Genomic DNA, 20,897 nt, shown 5'->3' on the forward strand with positions numbered 1-20,897 from the left:
ACCCCCTCTCTTTCACCCCGCCCACCCCTTTTTCTCTCCCCTCTGTCTCTCTATATGCATGATGCGATGCTAGGTGAGGAGTTGCTGCAGTGCTTTCTTAAGTGGGAGCTGGTCTGCAGGGGGGGGCTGCATACATCTCCGTCTTTCATCACACACACACACAAAACACACTCGCATCTGGATCCAGAAAAAGGTTAGTCTGAGGTCAGCTGATACAGCTCGTGTGTCGGTGAGACAAACTGGCCTGAATTGACACGGGCGGCTCAGCGAGCTCGCGCACAACAGTGACCCCCACTGGATCCTCTTTAGAATTGATTTTGACCTTGGCCCGTGCACGCATGCACGTTCCTCGTGGAGTCACGTACACAGTTTGCCCTGCAGCGGTTTCACCAAACTCAGTGTCATTCGTGAATACAAAAAAAAATGTTAAAGGACCACGAAGAAAGTGTTATTGTAATAAAGTGTGAAGTCAGCATGGATGGAGGCTGGCTGAACATAGATTGCAGTCTTTGGTTTACAAGCTTAAGATAATTGAGACATCACACATGAGAAAGGTTGGCGCAGGTTAAAAGCATGAATGTGTTGCAGAAAATGCTGTACTTTTTGTAGTTTAGGCACTCCAATTTTAACCACACATCACTTTTGATATGGACATTTGTTCCACGGTTAGGACTACCAGCTGCCGACCACAAAATAAAGGTGATAAGATAATGATTGAGTGGAAGAGAAATTGCTGTTTGTGCGAGAGCAACAGCATCTCTTTGTATAGTTTGAGCTATTATGTATTTAGTAGCTATATAGCTTGTTCAGTTTCTGCATGACCAACGGTAGTGTAGCTGTCCCCGATGTCATAGGTCAAACTGAGTGTATTGGTGTTGATATTCTTGCTTGAGTATTTCTAATATTGTTACTTGCTCTCAGACCAGAACACCGAGACAAACTCCCCTGGCTCGATGAAAAAGAAACCATGAAAGGAATGCTGATAAATTGCCTGTCTCTCACTATACTATGGAGGGAAAATGGTGAAACATCAAAACATAGTTAAGACAAAGAGGTTATTTCTCCAACCTTGTTTTGAAAATGTAATTTTCCTCCAGAATGTTTTGGCATGTTGTCGATTCACATTTTGTACATATCTTCTGGACCTGACATCAAAACCCTCGTATGGAGGTTAAGAATTTCTAACATTCCTTTTGTTGTTGTGTTTGAGCAGTAATGAAAGAGTTATCTTTCATGAAGTTGACCACCTGTCTGCTCTGATCCTTTCACACAAAATTCCGTAACAAGCTATTTGAATGAGTCAAAGTGGTCCATTTATCTCTTAGCTGTCAGGTCACTGATGTGTTTCACTGATGTGTTTTCTGCTGGTTTAATCATCCCTCGCAGTGGTTCAATTTAGGCTTGATTCTTTATCATGTTCTCTTGGTCTTCATTGAATGTGGACCAAGCTTCTCTCTTTGAATGTGAAAGCAATAGAGTTGACAAGGTGTCACCAAGCCTTCTTCTTCGCCTCCCACAGGCCTCAGAGAAAAAGTCAATAGGAGGGAAAAAAATCTGAATATGAAAGAGAGATGTTTTCTTGCCAGTCTGGATTTTAAGGGCTGCTCCTTGAACCTGTCCATCAGAACTCAGGCCGGACAGAACAAAGCAGCGCCCCACTCGACCAGTGAGGCCAAAACAGTTCTGACTTGAGAGGACAGAACAACCACCTCATAGCTGAGGGTCAGATTTCTCTTCCACAGGTCAGAGCAAGCAGACACACACACACACATATATATATATATGTGTATATATATATATATATATATATATACACGCATTACTTTTATATATATTTATATATATTTGTCAGAACATTTTACACCACGTTTACATCACTTGAACATCTATGTAGTTCTGATAATGTCAAACTTAGTACAGCATTCTGTATTAGTGCATAGTGCTGTGTCATGCATGGTCCATTATTGTGCCGACTGATGGATGGATGCTGGTAGTAATACTACACCTGCTGGTAGTAATACTACACCTGCCAATACCTAACAATACAATTCCAGACAAACATGTCTGGAATTGAGGTCAGGAAAAACATAAAACATAGAATTACTTATTTGTGGCTTATCAAATAATAACAAGGCAAGCGACGGAAAGGCTCTGCGTTCAACCAATCCCCCCCTGCCCCATTTTACATTTGCTTTAATGCTAATCCCGAACACTTGAAAGAACAACAACACAAGGACCTATACCAAACATCAGCTCCAGTTCAAAATACACCCAATGATTGAAGTTTATATGGAGACGTGCTTCGGGTGTAAAAGCCCCCTTCTGTTTCCTACACAGACAATGTTTTAGGTGACGTGGCATTCGGGGCACTTCAAAGGTTTGGATGGGCATGAAACTTGCTGGGTTAAACCATCAGTGCAAAATATGAGCGACTGTGTTAGAAAATATCTGGTTCTTTGATAAAAACCATACAAGCTTCTGTAAATAAATAAAAAACACAAGGAGAGAAATTAGCTATAACTTCTGAGGTGCATTTTGGCACAAAACATCACCATCACAAACTTCAAATTATTTTGTGAGCTGTTGCAGCCAATGTTGAGCTAAAGTTACGTTTAGGAATAAATTCAGCAGCAGACAATGGCACAGTGTGTTGTTCCAAAGTGCAACACATTTTAATTTGCTACAGCTGTGATTCATACCTCTGACATGCTTTTTCTCCATAGCAACAGTGGCTCATGTGTATTGTAATATTTATTTAGTATATTTACAATCATAATACTTTTATTGGCACGTTTTTCTTTTGAAAGGTCACATCCAACCTACAAGTTGATAAAAGTTGATTACTTGCAAACTCTGACAAAGGAAGCGAACTTGACTATGCTTAAAATAGGCTCTGATGCTGTCGGACTTTCTGTAACTACAGATGTTGTTATGGTTGTGTGTCTTTTTCCCTAAAGAATTTGTTACAAAATGTATTCAATCCCTTAATCTAGATTTTCACTTCAATTCTCCAGTGAGTGTTAATAAACTTAGAAAGGACCTTTCTAATCCCAGAGACGGTGAATTCTGTGAATGTATAAATGTGATTAAAACAGAAGGTCACTAGATGGTGCCACATGGCTGTACAACCCCCTCCTATGTAGAATCCCCAAACCTGGCTGGGACTGAACTAGAGTTTATTTGTTATCTGAAGTGCACACATGGTGGAAGTGCTGCCGACTTTCAGGGCATCTAACCTAAAGTATGTATCAGAGCTTTGGGCCTGACTGGGTCTGTCCTGTGCTTTTTTTATTGAATTGCAGTTTTTCTGACACTTATCTCTTTCATCTACTTGAATCATCTGATGAGGATGCTCTGTTCGCTTTAGCCTCAGTCTTTACTGCATTGTTAGATGGCACAGAATGAGCATGATGTTTCAAATTCAAATAACTTGGTTGGAAACATTAAAAAGTCGTCGACCAAATCAAGAAGTTCCTGTTTTGCCAGAAATTTGCCAACAGAGGCAAGTTAAAAATTAGAAGTCTGTCTGAAATCAAGGACCCATAATTTAAAAAAGAACTATTAATTTGAGTGATAAATCTGCACAGTAACTGTAAACTACATACAGTATGTGTCAAGCTAGACAGTAAAGGACAATAGGTGTAGCAACAGTAACTGAGGGCAATGGGGTTTAGCGAACAGTCAATTGACACATTTTTTGTCCTACAATTACAATAATAGACCCGTTGTCGTGTTTTACTGCTCTTTAACTGTTTAACTGTTGAGATTAAACTATGTCATGGAGATGCTGTAGTTCAAATGAGATGTGGCAAGTTAGTGTGCATTTGTGAATGTGTGTGTGTGTGTGTGTGTGTGTTTTCAGGTTAGGTTATGTACTTCCCCGGCGAGCAGTTTTGGCCCATTCAGACAGCAGACAGTTGGAATATATTCAAGATGCTGTTTGGTAAAAAACGCATTCACAAATAGCTCATCCAGTGGGGGTTTATAAATCCTGTTATCACCAGTGAAACCAAATACCGACTTCCCTTCCCACGTTCAGGTTCAACCATGACACAGCTGTTGATGCAACCACGATACGGCAAACAAAGAGGAGAGAGGAAGAGTGCGGTAAACTGTGGGAAGGGAATAAATGCAACGTGACAGTAGGAGAGGAGAAGTAATGAAAGAAGAGAGGTTTCAAAATCAAATGATTGGGACTTTTTATTTACTTACTGTACATGTCACAAGAGCACAAACAGAAGGACGGGAGGACTTAGTGGCTCGAGAGACCATCCTGCATCTGTACCCTTACAACGTGTTCTGGCTAAGTCTCCTATAGCTAGACACTAAGCAGTACAAAGAGTAGAATAATATAGCAGAGTACAGAAAAGACCCCCTCTCAGTCACAGGACAGGAGCGCTAAATCGAGTCCAGAGATGCTGGAGGTCAATTAAGTTCACAGTGCTGGTAGGTTTAGCACAGAAAAGGAGCAACCTTTGAATAAGGTATTTTTACAGGGGACTTCTGCTTTTTAATACAGAAAATGGTCTTGTTGGCTCGGACGAGGACCTTGAATCCAACTATAAACCCCTTGGCTCATCTTTCTACTGTACACTGATCTAAGGAGCAGCGGTTCTCAGATGATTTCCTCGGATTGCAAAATGATTTCACACAATGTGAGAATATACAAACACGCTGTAACATAGTGTTTTTCAAGCACCCCATCTCCTTCCATTAACGTGATGAAGAAACACGTCGTAAAGCCTGAAAATCCTACAAGTCAATACAAGGAGGAAACCAGATCACTCTTCTCCATCCTCTCCTACTCCCTCTGCGGGAGACTACCTCTCATCCTCGTTTAACTACGCTTTCTTTGATTTCAAATCAAGCCTTTTGTTTTGCAAGACAAAAACAGCATTGCAAAAGCACATTGTTCAAAGATTGGCAGTATTGCGCTTTCCCAAGGCACATGAGAAAAAGGGCCATTTACCCGACGATTCATCACCATTTCAGTGAAACACTTATCCTTGTGGCTTTGGGTATTGTCACTTCACAAAAGCATGATACGAAAATATTTACCACAATGACATGATTTGGGAGGAGATTCATTCAAATTGCTTCCTCTTTGTCTTGAGTCATCTCTGGCGTGATGCAAGTTTTTGTATGTGTGCGTCTGTCGGTGCCACTTACGTGTTATAGCAAAGGTTCTCAGAGTCTGACAGAGCAACCACTGTATTCATCAAACACACACATGGCAACAATCCGACCATATGGCTTCAAGTAACAGAAGGAGGGAGAAAAAGGAAAGCAGAAAGAGAGAGAGAGAGATAGTGGAGGCAAAACAAAGAGGTAAGTAGAGGGAGGTGAAGAGGAGAGAGGAGGAAGAGAAAGAAACCACAATGAAGGGGTACAGATGAAGACATGGGTGTTGAGATGGAAAGATAAAATGAAACGGGCAGATGAGGACAAGCAGAGAATGGAAATAAGAGGAAATAAAGGGCACAAAGAGTGAAAGAGTGGTTTCTGGCAGCTTCTCCTTTAAATCCACTATTTGATTTCACTGTGTTACTTGTCATCTTCTAACTATGAGGTGAGTGTGTGTACAGTGGTTTCGTTGTAGGTTTAAAGGTCCTACATACGGCATTGAGAGCAATAATATAAACATGTAAAGATAAAGAGGCGGATGTCTCCCTGAGCAGAGAATGATCTGTCTCTCTCTCTATGAGGCATGCATTTTAGTACATGCGAGTCCTGTGTATGGCTAGCCAATGGCCGTCACTCACGCCGCTGATAACGCCGTCCTGACCCACGGCAGTATCGTGGAAATGTAGCGACCGCCCTCTTGATTTTCGAAGTTGATGTAGATGTCATATTTGTCGACGCTGCGTCGATGCTTTCGTCACACGGAAGTGGGTGTGGTTTCATTGCTTTTTCAAAATGATGCAATGGGTGGACTTTGGCTTCGAACTTGGGGTGAAGTTACACTTTGAGGAACACCAAGAGCAGAAATATTCTTGCACTGCTATCACTTTTATTTACTCACTAAAATAAAAAGTTATAATAATTATAAGAAATAAAACACCTATTGTGCAAATTATGATTTACATTGTATGAATGAATCTCTTTTTACATGCAATTCATTGTACAGCATTTATTGAGCAAATTCAACTTCAAAAACTGCTTAAAGCCAAAAGAGGCTGTGAGTTTACTTCAGTATGGTTCCAAATGCCGGAGGAAAACAACAATGCTTGTTGCGTTATATCAAATCATAGCGGTGCATTATTCTATTGTGCAACCATCCACTTTGTCAATGATACTTTGTTCCCTGCTCTCATTTGTACGTGTAAATACCCCTCTCTTCCCCTGGTTTCAGTGTGTATCTACGTGGTTTACATATGCATGATGCACTTGTGCTGTTGGTCTGTAATTAAAGTATATACGGGATCAACGTCATGTAATCTGTTGCAATGTGATGGCTATTACGAGGCATGTTTCCTCTTTTATTTCTGTGTATATAGAGTTTCAGAAAGCCTCTTCTTGCTTGTCTGGTAGACACTTGACATGGATCCAGTGGTAGAATTAAGACGGGGCTGTATAAACAGTGCTGTGGATACATTTAGTGAATAGTTTCGATTTTTTTTTTTATTGTTACGTTTTTATTGCAGGTCATGGGAGTAAAGCTATAATCTCTTAAAGAACACACTCTTCTTTTCTCCATTGTCCCTGTCTTGCTGTTTCTGCCTGTTCGTGTATACATTACTCATTGAGTCATTAAAGTGTTTCCCTCTTTCCCTCTGTCGCTCTTCTCCTCTCTCCTCTGTTATTTGTAAGCCACAGCATTTTGTAATCCTTTGTATGTTTGGTTGTGTTTTCATTTTGGTCACTGATTACAGATAGCCCATCTCTTTTTGACAGTTTTAACTTTCTAACCTATTTCAGTGATAACAAGAACCTATAGCTGAATGAACAATGCCTGTGAACATTTGATGCGTTTAACCAAGTCAGGACGCTGAAAAATCCTCCTGTAAGAAAATGACCGTGGGATACAGAATGAAAACACTGAATTTCTGTTTCACTGCCTCGCTTCCTCTCCTTTTCCTTTCCCACTCCTCCCTAACTTGCTTTAACTTTTCCAATCTCACCCCAACTGATCTTTCTGCTGGTCTGTTCCCTCTTACTCCCCTATCCTTCCTCTCACTCACTATCTCTTTCTCATCTACACCATACCACTAACTGTGGTAACCTCTGCACCAAAAGATGGTCATGCCAGTCTTTAATTAGTGCTCCAACACCACACAAGAATAAACTGTGAGCTAAATGCAAGATCAAAAGATGTTAATGTAAAAATGTGAAGAAAAGAAAATATTTCCACATCTCTGTCTTCCTCTTCCTTTTCTCTTTCTCAAAAACCCAAACATGCGCCTTCCAGCTGGGCGTGTTGCGTGTAAAGGAAAGTTAATTGGCCTGAAGTGGCTTAACAACCCGACCAGCTAATGGTGTCCGTTTACAGCCAAGTGAACCAAACCCAGCAAACCAGTGAATGGGGGCACTGCTGTGACCGCAGGCTGAGCCGGTCAACTTGAATTGGACTCACCTGAGAAGCAGGATTTATTCCAGTTTGATTCACTCAGATTTGCTGGTTTAATTAAATGAGTGACCCATTGTCACGGACACGGGTTAAACAGCTTCCTTGAATAACAGAAAGGAACAGGAGTGGATGGGCATGTGTTTGCTGAGACGGAAAATTGTTTGAACCCTGAGAACATTCTTTGATGTCCAGTTTGGGATCTGGAGTAGTAACTGATTTCATGCTGTTTCCTCTCGGTGTTGTGTAACAAATTCAGTTGTGGCTAGTCATCCAGGAGGTTGGCACAATGTTTACAGCAAGGGGTCGCTTTCGATAATAAGTGCCATTTTTTAAAATGTTCTTGTTAATCAGTGTGCCATATCAACATAAGGTCAGCATTAAGTTTAATTATGACACCACATCAAATTTAAATCTCCATCAGATCTGTAATTCTATTCCAGCCATAAAGGTAACGTGCATAGCAACATTTTTAACAACATTTTTATCTCATAGTCAGGACATTGTAATTATATATGAGAGCACAAGAAGGCATCCATCCTATTGACAACATCCACATCTCAGGTTAAATCATTAACTCTACCAAACCTCCACCAATGCTGTTCATTAGCAATAAACCTAACAAATTCTGCTAAGATTGGAACAAGTACTAGCCAATCAGAGGCGGAGTAGGGCGGGTGTTCGTGGATTGCGGGTGGGGGAAAAAATCTATCAAACTCCCATAAAGCCACTGTGAAAGAGAAACATTTCCAAAAAACTCTCTTGCACACTTATTGCTAGTGTGCTATTAGTTAAGCTATAGCTAGCCAATGGCGGCACACATGCCTAAGGTTACATACCCCTGGTTTAGAGGGACGGATACTCTCTACTGTACTGTGCACCTCTATTATACTAGAGTTGGGCTTAAAGGTGTATACTCTCTTAATATGACAAGTGTTTGAGAAATGGTAACTAAATGTGCTTGATTTTTTAAACAATGTGATGATATGATGCACTCCTGTAGATCATATTGGGCACACTGCCTACAGCCAAGAACAGGTTCATGCAGGAAGAGGTAACAGAAATGCTGCAGCAAGCTGCCCCATCTCCATGTTTGATTACTGTTGCAGCATAATGTCCGGTGGTAGCTGACCATGTCGCATGGTTTCTAGTTTGGCTCATATGCCACCATATTTTGACCAAACTCAGGGATTTCAGAAATATTGGGCCCCCTGAAAACATCCCAACGACACTTAATATAAGACATGTCATGAACCCTTGACATGTTTCAGGCTGCCTGTCCAGTTCTGGGCCCCGGGAATCATTGAAGGCCCCCTTACAAAACACAATACTCTCACATGCTGCTCCTTGTCTCTGTGTCCTAAAAGAACACAACTGATAAAATCAGAGTATTTGCGCTTAGTGGGATATCTGCTAATCCCAAACTGAAATATAATCCCTCATGAATCTAAACTGAAACTGTAGGCTGCTGTTGAGTCCAGTCTTCTCATATATTTGACCACAGTCGGTCCCCTCCTTATCGCTTTTTAGTGGCACGTATGTGAGCCACAGTGTGTGTGTGTGTGGCGGCTGGAGGAAGTTGAATGGCATTCTGGTTTCCTTTCCCCAGCTCTATAAAGCCTGGAGACCATTTGTTAACTGTCACTTGGTTAGCCTCTGTCCCCACTCTAACCCAAAATAAAACCCCCTGGACATCTGTACCAGCTTTGAGAAGGTGAACCACACTGCTGTACCTTCTCCATCGGCAGGCTGGAGCATTTTATGCCATTTTAGTGGCTTCTTTGATCTGAAGCTCTTTCTCAACTTCGAGTTGACCTAGTCCACAGGCCATTCTGCAGTTTCTGAATATTCAAACAGCATTACAATGAAGAATGATTCACATCCGTGTATGGTTAAAACAAATATCATGGTCAGCCTCTAGATATCTTTTGTGCATTGTGCTCATTACCAAACACATCTTGCTCAGGCTCACTTCTGGAAATGACGTCAGTGGATAGCGAAATGGACGTAACGCTCATTGCATGAAGGTTACTAGTTTCCTGTAGTAGTTAACTGTTTGTATACCACAATTTTAGCTTGAGCCATTGAGGTATATCTGGTCTGGGACAAACATCATTTCAAATCGATTGTACAACACATGATTGACGGTTGTCTCCTCCACTCATGAACTCTTCGTACACCTGACAGGTCAAATTTTCCTTTGCTTGGCTGTCATTGATCTTCGCTTCCAATGTTTTGCAGGACGACTTTCAGTTTGTATCAAAATAGATGAAAACCACCAGCTACCTGGAGGGTACATCAATCTAAAAGTTTCTAGGAATGTAGACATGATTTGTTGTGTAAGAGCTAAAGCATTCAGATATGTTATAAATCCGTAAATTAAGTCCGCAAAATGTATCAGCTGGAGTCATGCCAAACTTTCTGTCCAGTACAAACGTCAGAACTCTGGACCCGACTCGGGATTCATGCTCATGACTCACTAAAACCTTGTCTGACTATCAGTCCCACCTGTGTCTGATCAACTAAAACTGGGTTTTCTTCAAACTGTTTATCTTGCTGACCTTAACTTCCTCCACAGCTGTTCTGTGCCAAACAACAGACAAGCAAAGACATTATTAGACACAAATCCCCAAACCACACACATCAGGCAAACATTGTGTAACTCTGAACAATGAAGAATAGTGACTCAACACATTACAACCATTACAACCGAGGGACAACTCTGCAGTTGTAAAAAAGTCCCAAAGTGTGCATCATAAAAGTCACAATGCAATTAATCTCATATGTGTCCTGTCATAAGAAGTTTAACGGGGGCATCCGCATTGCATCCTGTACAGAGAGGGTGAAATAAGAAAGATAGATCTTTATTCATCCCGAGGGACAGATGTCCAGGGTTTGATGTGATATGGATCCATACCAAACATTTCTGAAAGCTCAGATAATATATATAAGAGTGACAGCACAGTCAGAAAGGAAAAAGTTGGACACTTATGGAAGACATTGAGCTGGTCGAAGGTGAGCAAGAAAGGAATGTTTCATAGAACATCTGCACAACACAGCGAACAGGAAAGTAAAATAGTAAAGCCTTGAGGCCTGATGCTGCCAAAAACTGCTTTAATCTGCCCTCAATCTAAGATCAACAGCTACCAAAACGGGGGATGTTAAGCATATTCTACATCTGGTACATCAAGTACAAAAAGCTGAAAGCTGCCTTCAACCGACTAAGTTTATTTGCTGATCATTTTTAACCATGTTACCAGCGTGGCTCTAGGGTCGGCAATGTCGGTCTGTTGGTTGGTCCACCACTACTGGGTGGATTGGCATGACATTTTTCTACAAACATTCATGTTCCTACATCCAATACAATCCTACAGATTTTTGTGATCCCTGATTTTGTCCCTTAACGTCACCATTAGGTTGAGAGAGCACAAGAATTTGAAACAAATTTGTATAGTGGCCAAACCGTGGAATTACAACTTCAGGTAAATCAACTTCCCATTACTGTCACTTGAATGGACTTTATTGGAATTGTTGGGCCTTAAAAGAGACGGGGTTAAAGGAAACAATACTGCGCTTTCTTTATGGGCCTATGGATGGAGAAGATCGATGGAAAATTCAAGTAATTTCATACTCAGAACATTTTTTACTAAGCAACTTTTAGCATGCTAACACGCTAAACTAAAATGGTGAAAATAGTAACCACATTATCTGCTAAACAGCATGTAAGCATTGTCATTATGAGAGTGTTAGCATGCTGATGTTAGCATTTAGCTCAAATACAGCCTCACAGCTGCTAGCATGGTTGACTCTTAGCCTTGTTTAACCTTTGGAGGATCTGCAAAGTGAGCCCACTTTACCTGAACAAAACTGGTGTAGCAACCACATACATCAGACTCACAATTGCCATCTACTTTCACGTACACAGAGTGTTTTCAGGACCTCTTCTGTTGGAATTAACTCTAAAAGGGCGTGGTGCGCAGAAGGAGTCAGAGGTCACGTGCAGTACGAGTCAGAGGTCACGTGCAGTACTCATCATTGGGTGGTCTGGCAGTATCAGGATTCCAAATGACTCAATAAGAGCTGTTCCTTGGGGGACTCCAGGCCAATCTAAGTGCAAACACCAGCAACCAAGTAAGAACCTGAATTAATAACTTGACCATGGATGTGCGTATGTGTGCAGGGTGATGTCATCTTGATATGAAAGGTCCCAACAGTTAAAACAACCAATTAATGTGTCGCTTACGGACTCACATCCTGTTACACAAGCACATCCCCGCGCGTGGAGAAAGGTATTTGATATTTTAACTGATTATGATGACATGAAAATTGACCTTGTGCAAAAGCGTGACATTATTATAGTGCAAACTTTTCAACTCTGCCTTGCACAAACCTGCATTGGTGTCAAATTAAAGAAAGTAATGCTGCCCACACACATTTGTTTTTGAGAAATTCACAGTTGCATGTAAGATTCTACAATTTAACGTCAAGACAAGTACAGGGCTATTTCTACAATGTGGAAATTGATTGACATTGAGCCATCTTTTGATCTTACATGTTGAAATCTCCATGAGGGCTCATTATGCCCGTGCAGCTCAGGGAATATGTTACCATTTACAAACTCTAGCCCTTGTGCAGCTCAGTGGACTGACTAACTGTGGGGGCTTTGTTCCATCTGTGAGTGTGTGTGCTTATGTCTTAAAACAGACAGGGGGGGGTCTGCCTTGGTGGTGGCCTGTTATGGAAAAAGGCAGCAGGAGGCTAGGTACACACTCATACTACCCCCAAACAGACACAGACACACATCTGCATCCATGCACGTAGTCGCTCTTTTCTCTTGCACACAGACCGCCTGATCAGAAACGCTACTGGAGGTAATTGTGTCAGGGGTGTAGGAAGCAGAGTGAACAAGGGTGAGCTGCAAAGAGAGAACAGAGGAGGCAGGGAGGGAGGGAGGGAGGGGGAGACAGAGGGAGCTAGAGGGGGCTGCATGCTAATTGGAGCCAAATGGGCAGCAGATGAACTGAAGTGGTTTGCTATGTAGCCTGGACGCTCATTCTCTCACACACACTCTTTCTTCATTGCTCCTCCTGTGTCTGTCTTTTTCAATATATCTAATTAGTTTGTGCTATACATTTCCTCCTTTGTTCTCTCTTCTTGTGTGATATACTGACCTATAAATCGCAGCAACGTTAAAGAACACCAACCTGGGCTCAGTTTATTTCAACTGAACACATAGTAAATTGATAGTTTTTGGACACTTGGGGGTTAGGGCAACATATAATCACCTTATAAAGGTGATATGAAGAACAGACCAGCAGCTATATTAGCATTTGGAGTTTATAATATAAATAATTTGGTAAACATATTTTACTCTTGATTAATTCAAGATCAATAGCTAATGAAGCTGCCTGGAGGTTTGCTTTGAATGTTTAAACTCACTTTTTAAGGCTATATTGCCACATATATATTTCAAAATACAAAGCAAGTAGTCTGGGACCCTGAAATATATTTTGAACTATAAAAATGTGCATGTACTACTAAAGAAGGGAAAAACATCAGCTGAAATATGTAGATGTTACAGGAAGTGACTTCGAAATGTCTCTCCGTGTCTGGATTTGATTTGCAAAACACGCCATAATCTGTTTTGCTTTTATGATAAAAATTGCTAAAACATACAGAGCAAGCAAAGGAGGTACTGTACAGCACGACATGTTTGTTTAAGTGAAAGAAATCAAGGAAGAGTAAAACAAGAGCATGAAATGTAGAGGACAGAAAAGAGGAACCTGGAGGCACGACTGCTAAATATCAGACATAAGTAAGGGGTTATAAAAACAGTCAAATCAGAGAGGTAGTGAAATATTTGACATGTTGGTTTTGAAGTTATGAAACTGGAGTTGAAACTGGATTTCCTATAAGCTCCGGCTGTCAGCAGAACACTTAGCTGACTCTTTATCTTAACTCCTCTAAAATCTCTACTTACTCAACATATAAGATTTAAATTTAGCTGCTTCCAGTACCTTATCATCAAGTGAATGACCAAAAGTCTGAGAATGAGATTGGAGTCAGAGATTACAATAGCATTTGTGTGTATGTACAATTGTGTAATTACAAGTGTACAAGTGTTTGACATGTGTGTGCATGCATGTCTATGTTTTTATTGGTTTCTAATATAATTCAACACATGAAGCAAAACCCTCAACATGGTAAGAATGTCAATAATTATGTTGATCCAATTAGCTGCTGGCCTGCAGTGTCAGAGCCAGCCAACGCCACGGGGTCGTCAGAGAAACAGGCTCTGTGTGAGGAGGAAGAGCGGGCAGCAATACACACACACACACACACACACACACCCTTGCATAGACACAGTGGAGGCAGTAAGTGTGCACTCACAGCCAGCGAATACTGTGCGATTTCTGAGAAGCACGCATAATCCACCTGTTATTGCTTGATTTCACGATGAAGGTGATTAAAACCTCTTAAGCCCTAGCCCTATTTTTAGCCCTCTGCTCGAAAATTGCATACCCATACTCAAAAGAGTGCATCTTTGCAACCACAAGGTCTATTTGAATAATTGTTGTGTTGTAATAAAAGGGAACACTTGTGAGATTTGTTCAGATGTGTAAATATCAGTGTATAAGTTACTGGTTAAGAGTAAATGAACATGGCACATAGCTCAAATTGAAAAGTTTCAGGTTCACCTGAAAAGAAAGCCCTTTTATTGTTATTATTTCATTGAAATGATGCAGCTACCAGCCTAAAACATCTCCCAAATCATAGCACATATATGTGAACAGTCTCTCTGCAAAGTCTTACTTTGATAAAGTGAAGCACAACAAAATGAGAGAGGTTTTAGTACAGAAGGTTTAGGCGAGATTTCCAAAATGTGCATTTGGGCACTATGTGTGCCATTTGAATTTCCTCATGTACTAAGCTACATATTTCACTTATATATTACTAATGGTGTTCAACACATCCAAATGCAGCAATTTCTGGCTTTTTTTGAAAAAAAAAAAAATATATATATATATTTTCCCATTCAAAATAACACAAATCAACTGAATATTAAATCCAAATGTAACAGATTTATTTTTACTGTAAACATTTGAAACAATAAACTGTAAAAACCACACAAAAAAACAAGGGGAGTGTCAAATGTGGGTCCTGGCTGGCATGAACCTGAGAGGGTCTGGTTGGATGCACTCCTCTATGTTGTGCCACCTGTCGTCCTCCTCACTGTCTGTTGTTGACCTTGGTTTTCCATGCTTGGTAGCTGGAGCAGAAGCTCCCAGAGAGGCGCGCCGTCTCTTCTGTTGAGTGGTCGGGGGGTGATGCTCCGCTCCACTCTGAATGAGATGCCAACGACTGTGGGTGTGAAGCCATGGGGGGAGGTGATGCGGCTGGCTGTGGACGTCCTGGAGCTGATCGTTGAGCTTTCTTTTGTCCTCGTTGTGCTGGCTGTGAGGCACTTGAAGTACCTGGCACACTGGCATGGGGGGGGGGGGGGGGCTCGTACTCGTCATCACTGTAAACACGAATGTGGAAGAAAAATAAATATGTGCATTCAGTGGTCTGGTTCTGAAATTGTAATACATGTAACCATAAAAGCAACTTCAGCCCCCCCCCCCCCCCCCCACACACACACACACACAAACCTCCATCACACACACACACTACAATCAGACTTAGCTAAACTAGGATTTTGGCCTGAACAGGCTGAATAGCCAGAAAATCCGATACCAATAAATCAATAAATCAATAAATATAACATTTATAAGACAATCCATACCTTTCCGATGATGAAAGACAGTAATCAGAGTCACTGGTGTCCTGTGTTTTTTCCCGAACCACGAGGCCCTTTTCATCATACACGAATCTTCAGGACGTGTCTGGACGTGTCTGGACGTTCCCAGTGCTCAGTCTGCGGCAGTTCCAATATTTCCTCCCTGGTGAAATGTGTCTTCGAGACTTGTTTAGACATCTTCCTCTAAATCAATTCCCAAAAAGTGTTGAAAAATAAACCGTAAAAGCTACTCACACGACGCTACAAAACATGCAGAATCTTTGCGTAAACTCGAGTGCGTAATGCTGTCTCTCGTTTTGCTGGCTCTGTTTCACATACGCACATCGATAACTTAGAGATAACGTAGAGGGTAGAGAGCACATTCCTCCTCTCCCTGAGGGGTGAAATCCCCCCTTCCAAAGGAAAGGTGTGTCTCTGTTGCTAGACAGGAAGTCCGTTGAACCTTTTCCGGCAAAATAATGCGGGGATATTCGATTTTTCTTCTTGAAAACGTCAAAAGTGAGTCATATTTATGATCATAAAGCGATAATGTGATTTATGTTGCTGGTGTCTGTTGGCTCATATCTCAGCGATAGTGTGACGAAGAGAAATGTTACGGTTATGTCCGTAACCGTTGTGTTCGTGGCGTGCTTTCTGCCATCTCGCTTTGTTTGTTAGCATCAAGCTACGATTGCTAAGTCCGGAAATGTGCAGAGTGTGCACACTTATGGCGAAATATGAATATGGTGTTGTAGTTATGCTAAAGGTTGGTGACTGAGTTGCTTTTGGAGTATGTTCAAACGGATTTTATATTATTTTAACCCAGGTTCTGACGTTTCACGTGATATGCGACATCATTATATTCATATTTAATATGTGTTCAATGGTCTAAAAATGACACTACCGAGGGTCCCCAGATCTGGGGGCCCTTGTGCGAGTGTGAAAGCAGATAACCCTATTAACAGTATTTAATCAAGTTCCAGTCTCATGTTAGGCGATGCCTGTTTGTCTACTAATAATATTTGTATTGAAATCAATATACAAGATTATTTAGCAGTGTGGTACCCATACATTTGTGATTTAAAGGTTGCTGAAAACCAAATTACATAAATTCCACAGAGTTACAAGCTGAGGGGGCAGCTACTGAGATCTGCTAAGCTAGTTAGCATTACACGGAGTTTAGTGGTTTTTTATCCAACACACTGCTTAGTTATGTGAATTAGGAAACTGAAGCAAGCATTGTCATTGGTACTTTATAAAGGAAGGAGTAATTAGAAAAGACAGACTTTCTCTTTAGCATGACAGCTAATAGTTAGCGTAATGACTGACTTTCTGTTCGAAAGAGCCGCAACCGTCATAAGCAACATAGCAACATAGCAACACATTGATTGATTGACTGACTAGACGCATATAGACAAAAATCAGTGTTGAATTCAGACTCGTTGGTCAGGCCTCGGGACTCGGGACACACAGCTTGACTTCACTGTTTTGCTAGCTCTCTTGCTTTTGCTGTCCAGCCGCTGGCCTCTCTGTAGCAGAGGGTGTATGGCAGCACCTTCCACAGTCCACAAACTACTGAGCCAGAACGCAATTACTGCAGTTTAGTTTGGTTTTGAAGTTGCCTCCAACACTGCCAATTCAAAGAATTATTATTATTATATGGTAAAACATAAGTCAAAAAAGCAGATTCAACTAAACTGGGTTTTGTCTTTGTAGGGCAGTATACTGCTCCACATATATTCTAACCACACAGAGGGGAACTGAAACTGGGGTTCTTGATACAAAATTAAGTTTCAGTGTACTCCTGCGTCATAGCTGATCTAACATACAAGACAAATACCTGTCCATCCTCTGAATAGGCTCAGCACTCCACAGCTAAACCTCAACATATGGTATACAATACTTATCTTGGCTCTGACAAAAGTTACGAAATAGCACAAGAGGTGATGACAAAAAATGGTCTCAGTGATTCATGTAGTTTCTCGCTCTTGAGATTCGGGGGACAAAATGCAAAATAAGTAATTCCATAATCTTAAGGATTCTTTGGGTTTTGTCACACGGAGTATCAATTGTTTTCCAGCTGCTAACCTTCTGGATGACAATGAAGCCAAGTCACATGCTGAGTGTTTCTGGCAGGATGAACCTCTTGTGGGGAAAAGTATTATAAGTAGTTGATTATTGCTGAAAAAAAACAATGTACATGTGTGTATGTGTGCTTGTGTTTGTGTGTGTGTGATTATGTTTCTATGTGTGTGTGTGTGTGTGACACACACACACAAGGAGATAGCTTAACCTTACAATACATTTGTATACATAATGATACATTTAGAGAACAAAAAAGATATATATAATATCAAAACTGTTGCATTCTGTGTTTGTGCAATCTTGTAATGTGAAGAACTTTAAATGAGCTTTTTTAAATGTAATTGACTGTTCTCTGAGTACTTTTCGCAACATTAGCTCTGACTTCACACTTTCCATTCAGCAGGTAGGTGGCAGTAGACGCCGTTTGTGTTAATAAATGCTGTGATACTGTGAAGTAAGTTGTCTGATTTAAAGGGTACATTCGCCCATATCACAAAAATAAATAAACATTTTCCCACTTACCTCCAGTGGTATTTCAATACAACTTAAAAATGATGTGCATGGCTGAATACCCTCAAGGATAAGTCAGAACATATGTCTTTTGTGTGTTTTTGGGGAACTGACCCTTTAACGTGTGCTGGGCTGTTCTATCATCATCTATCATCTAACACTTTAAACTCTACTGGTGTCCTTCACTTAGCTGCAACTTCCCCCTGAGTTGACTGAGGCCACATTGCTTCTACTGGGAGATCATTAGTGACTGTGCTCGTCCTTCAGTGGATACATTTTCACTTTGAGCATTTTATGAAACAAAATATATCACGAGTTCAGCTGTTCGCAGATGATTAGCTGGTTAGAAAATGCACAACACTGGGTATTAGGACAATGAAACCCTTCTGCAACAGAAGTGGCAGAATGAAATCTCTCCTGACTCTGAATTCTCCATTTTCCCTGTCACCCCCAAACACTTTTCCATTGCCATTTGAGCCGAGAAAACCGTCACTGTGCACAATTTAGTTTTGTGTATTTGATGAGTAAGTCCCACAGCGGTTATTGTTTGTGTTATCAGCCCAAAGCTTAACACGCAATATCAATTATATCTGGACACCACCAAGATATTTTACCACTTGAAAATAATAACACGATAATGGCGATTCCATTGGCTTCTCTTCCTCTGTCTGCCTTTCTATCTCTTTTTGATTGTGGCCTTTGATGTGTAAGGGTGCTTGACTGGCTCTCTTCCCCAGTGTCCCTAAGAAAACATCCAGAACACTTAACCCAATTACATGCTCCCTGACTTTGAAACGGAGATGCATCCCATGGAGGAAGCGTAATAAATCAAGTTAAATACTCAAAAATTCTCAGTCTCTGGCTACAAAATAACTTGTTTCAAAGGGGAAGTGAAGCACAGTGACATTATATTTTAGCGGTAATGTGAATATATATCACCCACTGTGATTCTGAATTGTGAAGCGGGGGCGAATCCAAAATCCTGCTTATGTTTGGTGCATGTACAGTTGCAGTTCCTGTTGTCTTATGAATAAATACAGACACGATGATGAAAACGTTTGTTTATATTATCTTACTGTCTCAGAAAACATGACGGTACAGCATCTGGGTGTCAGGTATAGCGCAGAGCAGCATTTTCTTTGATGAAAAGTATAGCTCTGGAAATGAAGATGCACTACTGATGATGAGGAACATGTTTTTTATGCCATGTATGGATCAGATCATTTAAAAGCAGTAGTGGAGCATTAATATAACGAAGCTAGCTCAGACGCCTTGAGCTTTGAATGTGACAATGGTCAAGATACCTTACTGGTTTATCCAGAAACAGAATCGCTTCAGCTCAGAAACTCCAACAAAAATGCTGGACATCCACGTTCGACTGCCCCGTTGGGGTTGTGGGAATATGTTAATGAGCACAGGCACCAAAGGCAGTGTAGTGGTGGGACAGTGATGCACAATCATTGAAGACAGATGCCAGTGTATTGGAGGCTTTGTGAAATGTCATTGATGCCACTGACTGCACACCATTCTTGTATTTAGAGCATCAGAAAGAGCATTTTCTTTTTTGGCATGCCTTGAAATGCATTTTGATGCTGTTTGAAAAACCATAGTGGTCACATTCAATTCATTCATTCATTTTCTTGGGCTTATAATGATAATAATGCATATGTTCCTCGTTTTTAAATTTTAAAAACTAGTCTTGGTTATAGCAAGTCTCACTAAGGCCCTGCTGAGGATTAGGCACTAATGATCATAGTTAATGATGCAGCTAGGGCTGGGGGGTCAGATAAATCCTAGATGCCAGTAATTTGCTGCTCTGGAGTCGGACAGGCAAACAAATTGTTAAAAGGCAGAAACAGGAGAGTGAGGTTCCGTAAGAGGGGACACCGCCTGTGTTTATCGTGATCAAGTCTGACCGACGGATTAGCAACTTCCTGGAGAGATCGGGGGAGTGGGTGGTCACAGACAGGGAGGATTATATACAGAGTGTGAGTGTGCATTCGTGTTTATGAGCGAGTGAGAGAAAGCGTTAGGCTCTGGGTACTTGGTTCAACTACATGGACATCAGTCGTTATGTCATGAATCAAATCGACACTAAAGTCTTGCTTAAAAAGTTCAATAATAGTCTGTTATTTGTAAATCCCTTTGTCACTGTTCTTATATTATGCACAGAACATACGAACTAACGGCGGCAGATTTACCACTCAAAATTCAGAGTAATGCAGGATTGCCATAATCAACTACCAGCTGGAGTGAGATTCTGTTTTTGGTGGTGGTGGGTTTTAGAGATTTCTACCAACACAATGGGCTATTTGTATGACAATCGTAGACTGTTAATTCTGTGGATTATCTATTCAGCTCCTTTAATCCCATGAAAATTTATATTTTTACACATTTTAATTTGTCATAGAAATATGAACTGCAAAGCAAAGTGAGCATGGCACATTTCAACATACATGAAAAGTGTTTTGTGACTTTGGAGAGGTCTGTGTGTGCGCACCTCCGTCCACGCCCTCTGTAATATTTCTGAACCACATTGCATAGCTTTTTATCGACATTGAAACGCAGAAAAATCCAAGACTAAAAAAACCCAGACTAACTTAAATTTGCACTCAATGAGTTTGTGATGTTGTGCTAGACTAAAGCCGTATTTGCACAGGACTTGTATAACCTTAGGAACCTCAAGTATTTTGTAATAATTGCGGAGGTCGCCTGTGATCTTAATCCTGTGTGAATCTGCCATGTCAGTAATTTGTCAAGTAAAAATTCCACCACAAATGACCGACAATATTTTGCCAAACATTAATGTCATTTCATAATATCGTCTTTATTGGTCGAGAATTATGGAGGCTGCAATGGCAATAATTTAAGCAATAAAGAAAGTTTTGACAGCAACATATACATTGTTTCTTTAGGAAATTGTTGCATATTATGCTTATTGAAAAGCATTGCATTTGA

Source organism: Anarhichas minor, unplaced genomic scaffold (assembly GCF_050575085.1).
Source record: "Anarhichas minor isolate MPS153535 unplaced genomic scaffold, ASM5057508v1 ptg000080l, whole genome shotgun sequence".
In the NCBI taxonomy this organism is placed as follows: Eukaryota; Metazoa; Chordata; class Actinopteri; order Perciformes; family Anarhichadidae; genus Anarhichas; species Anarhichas minor.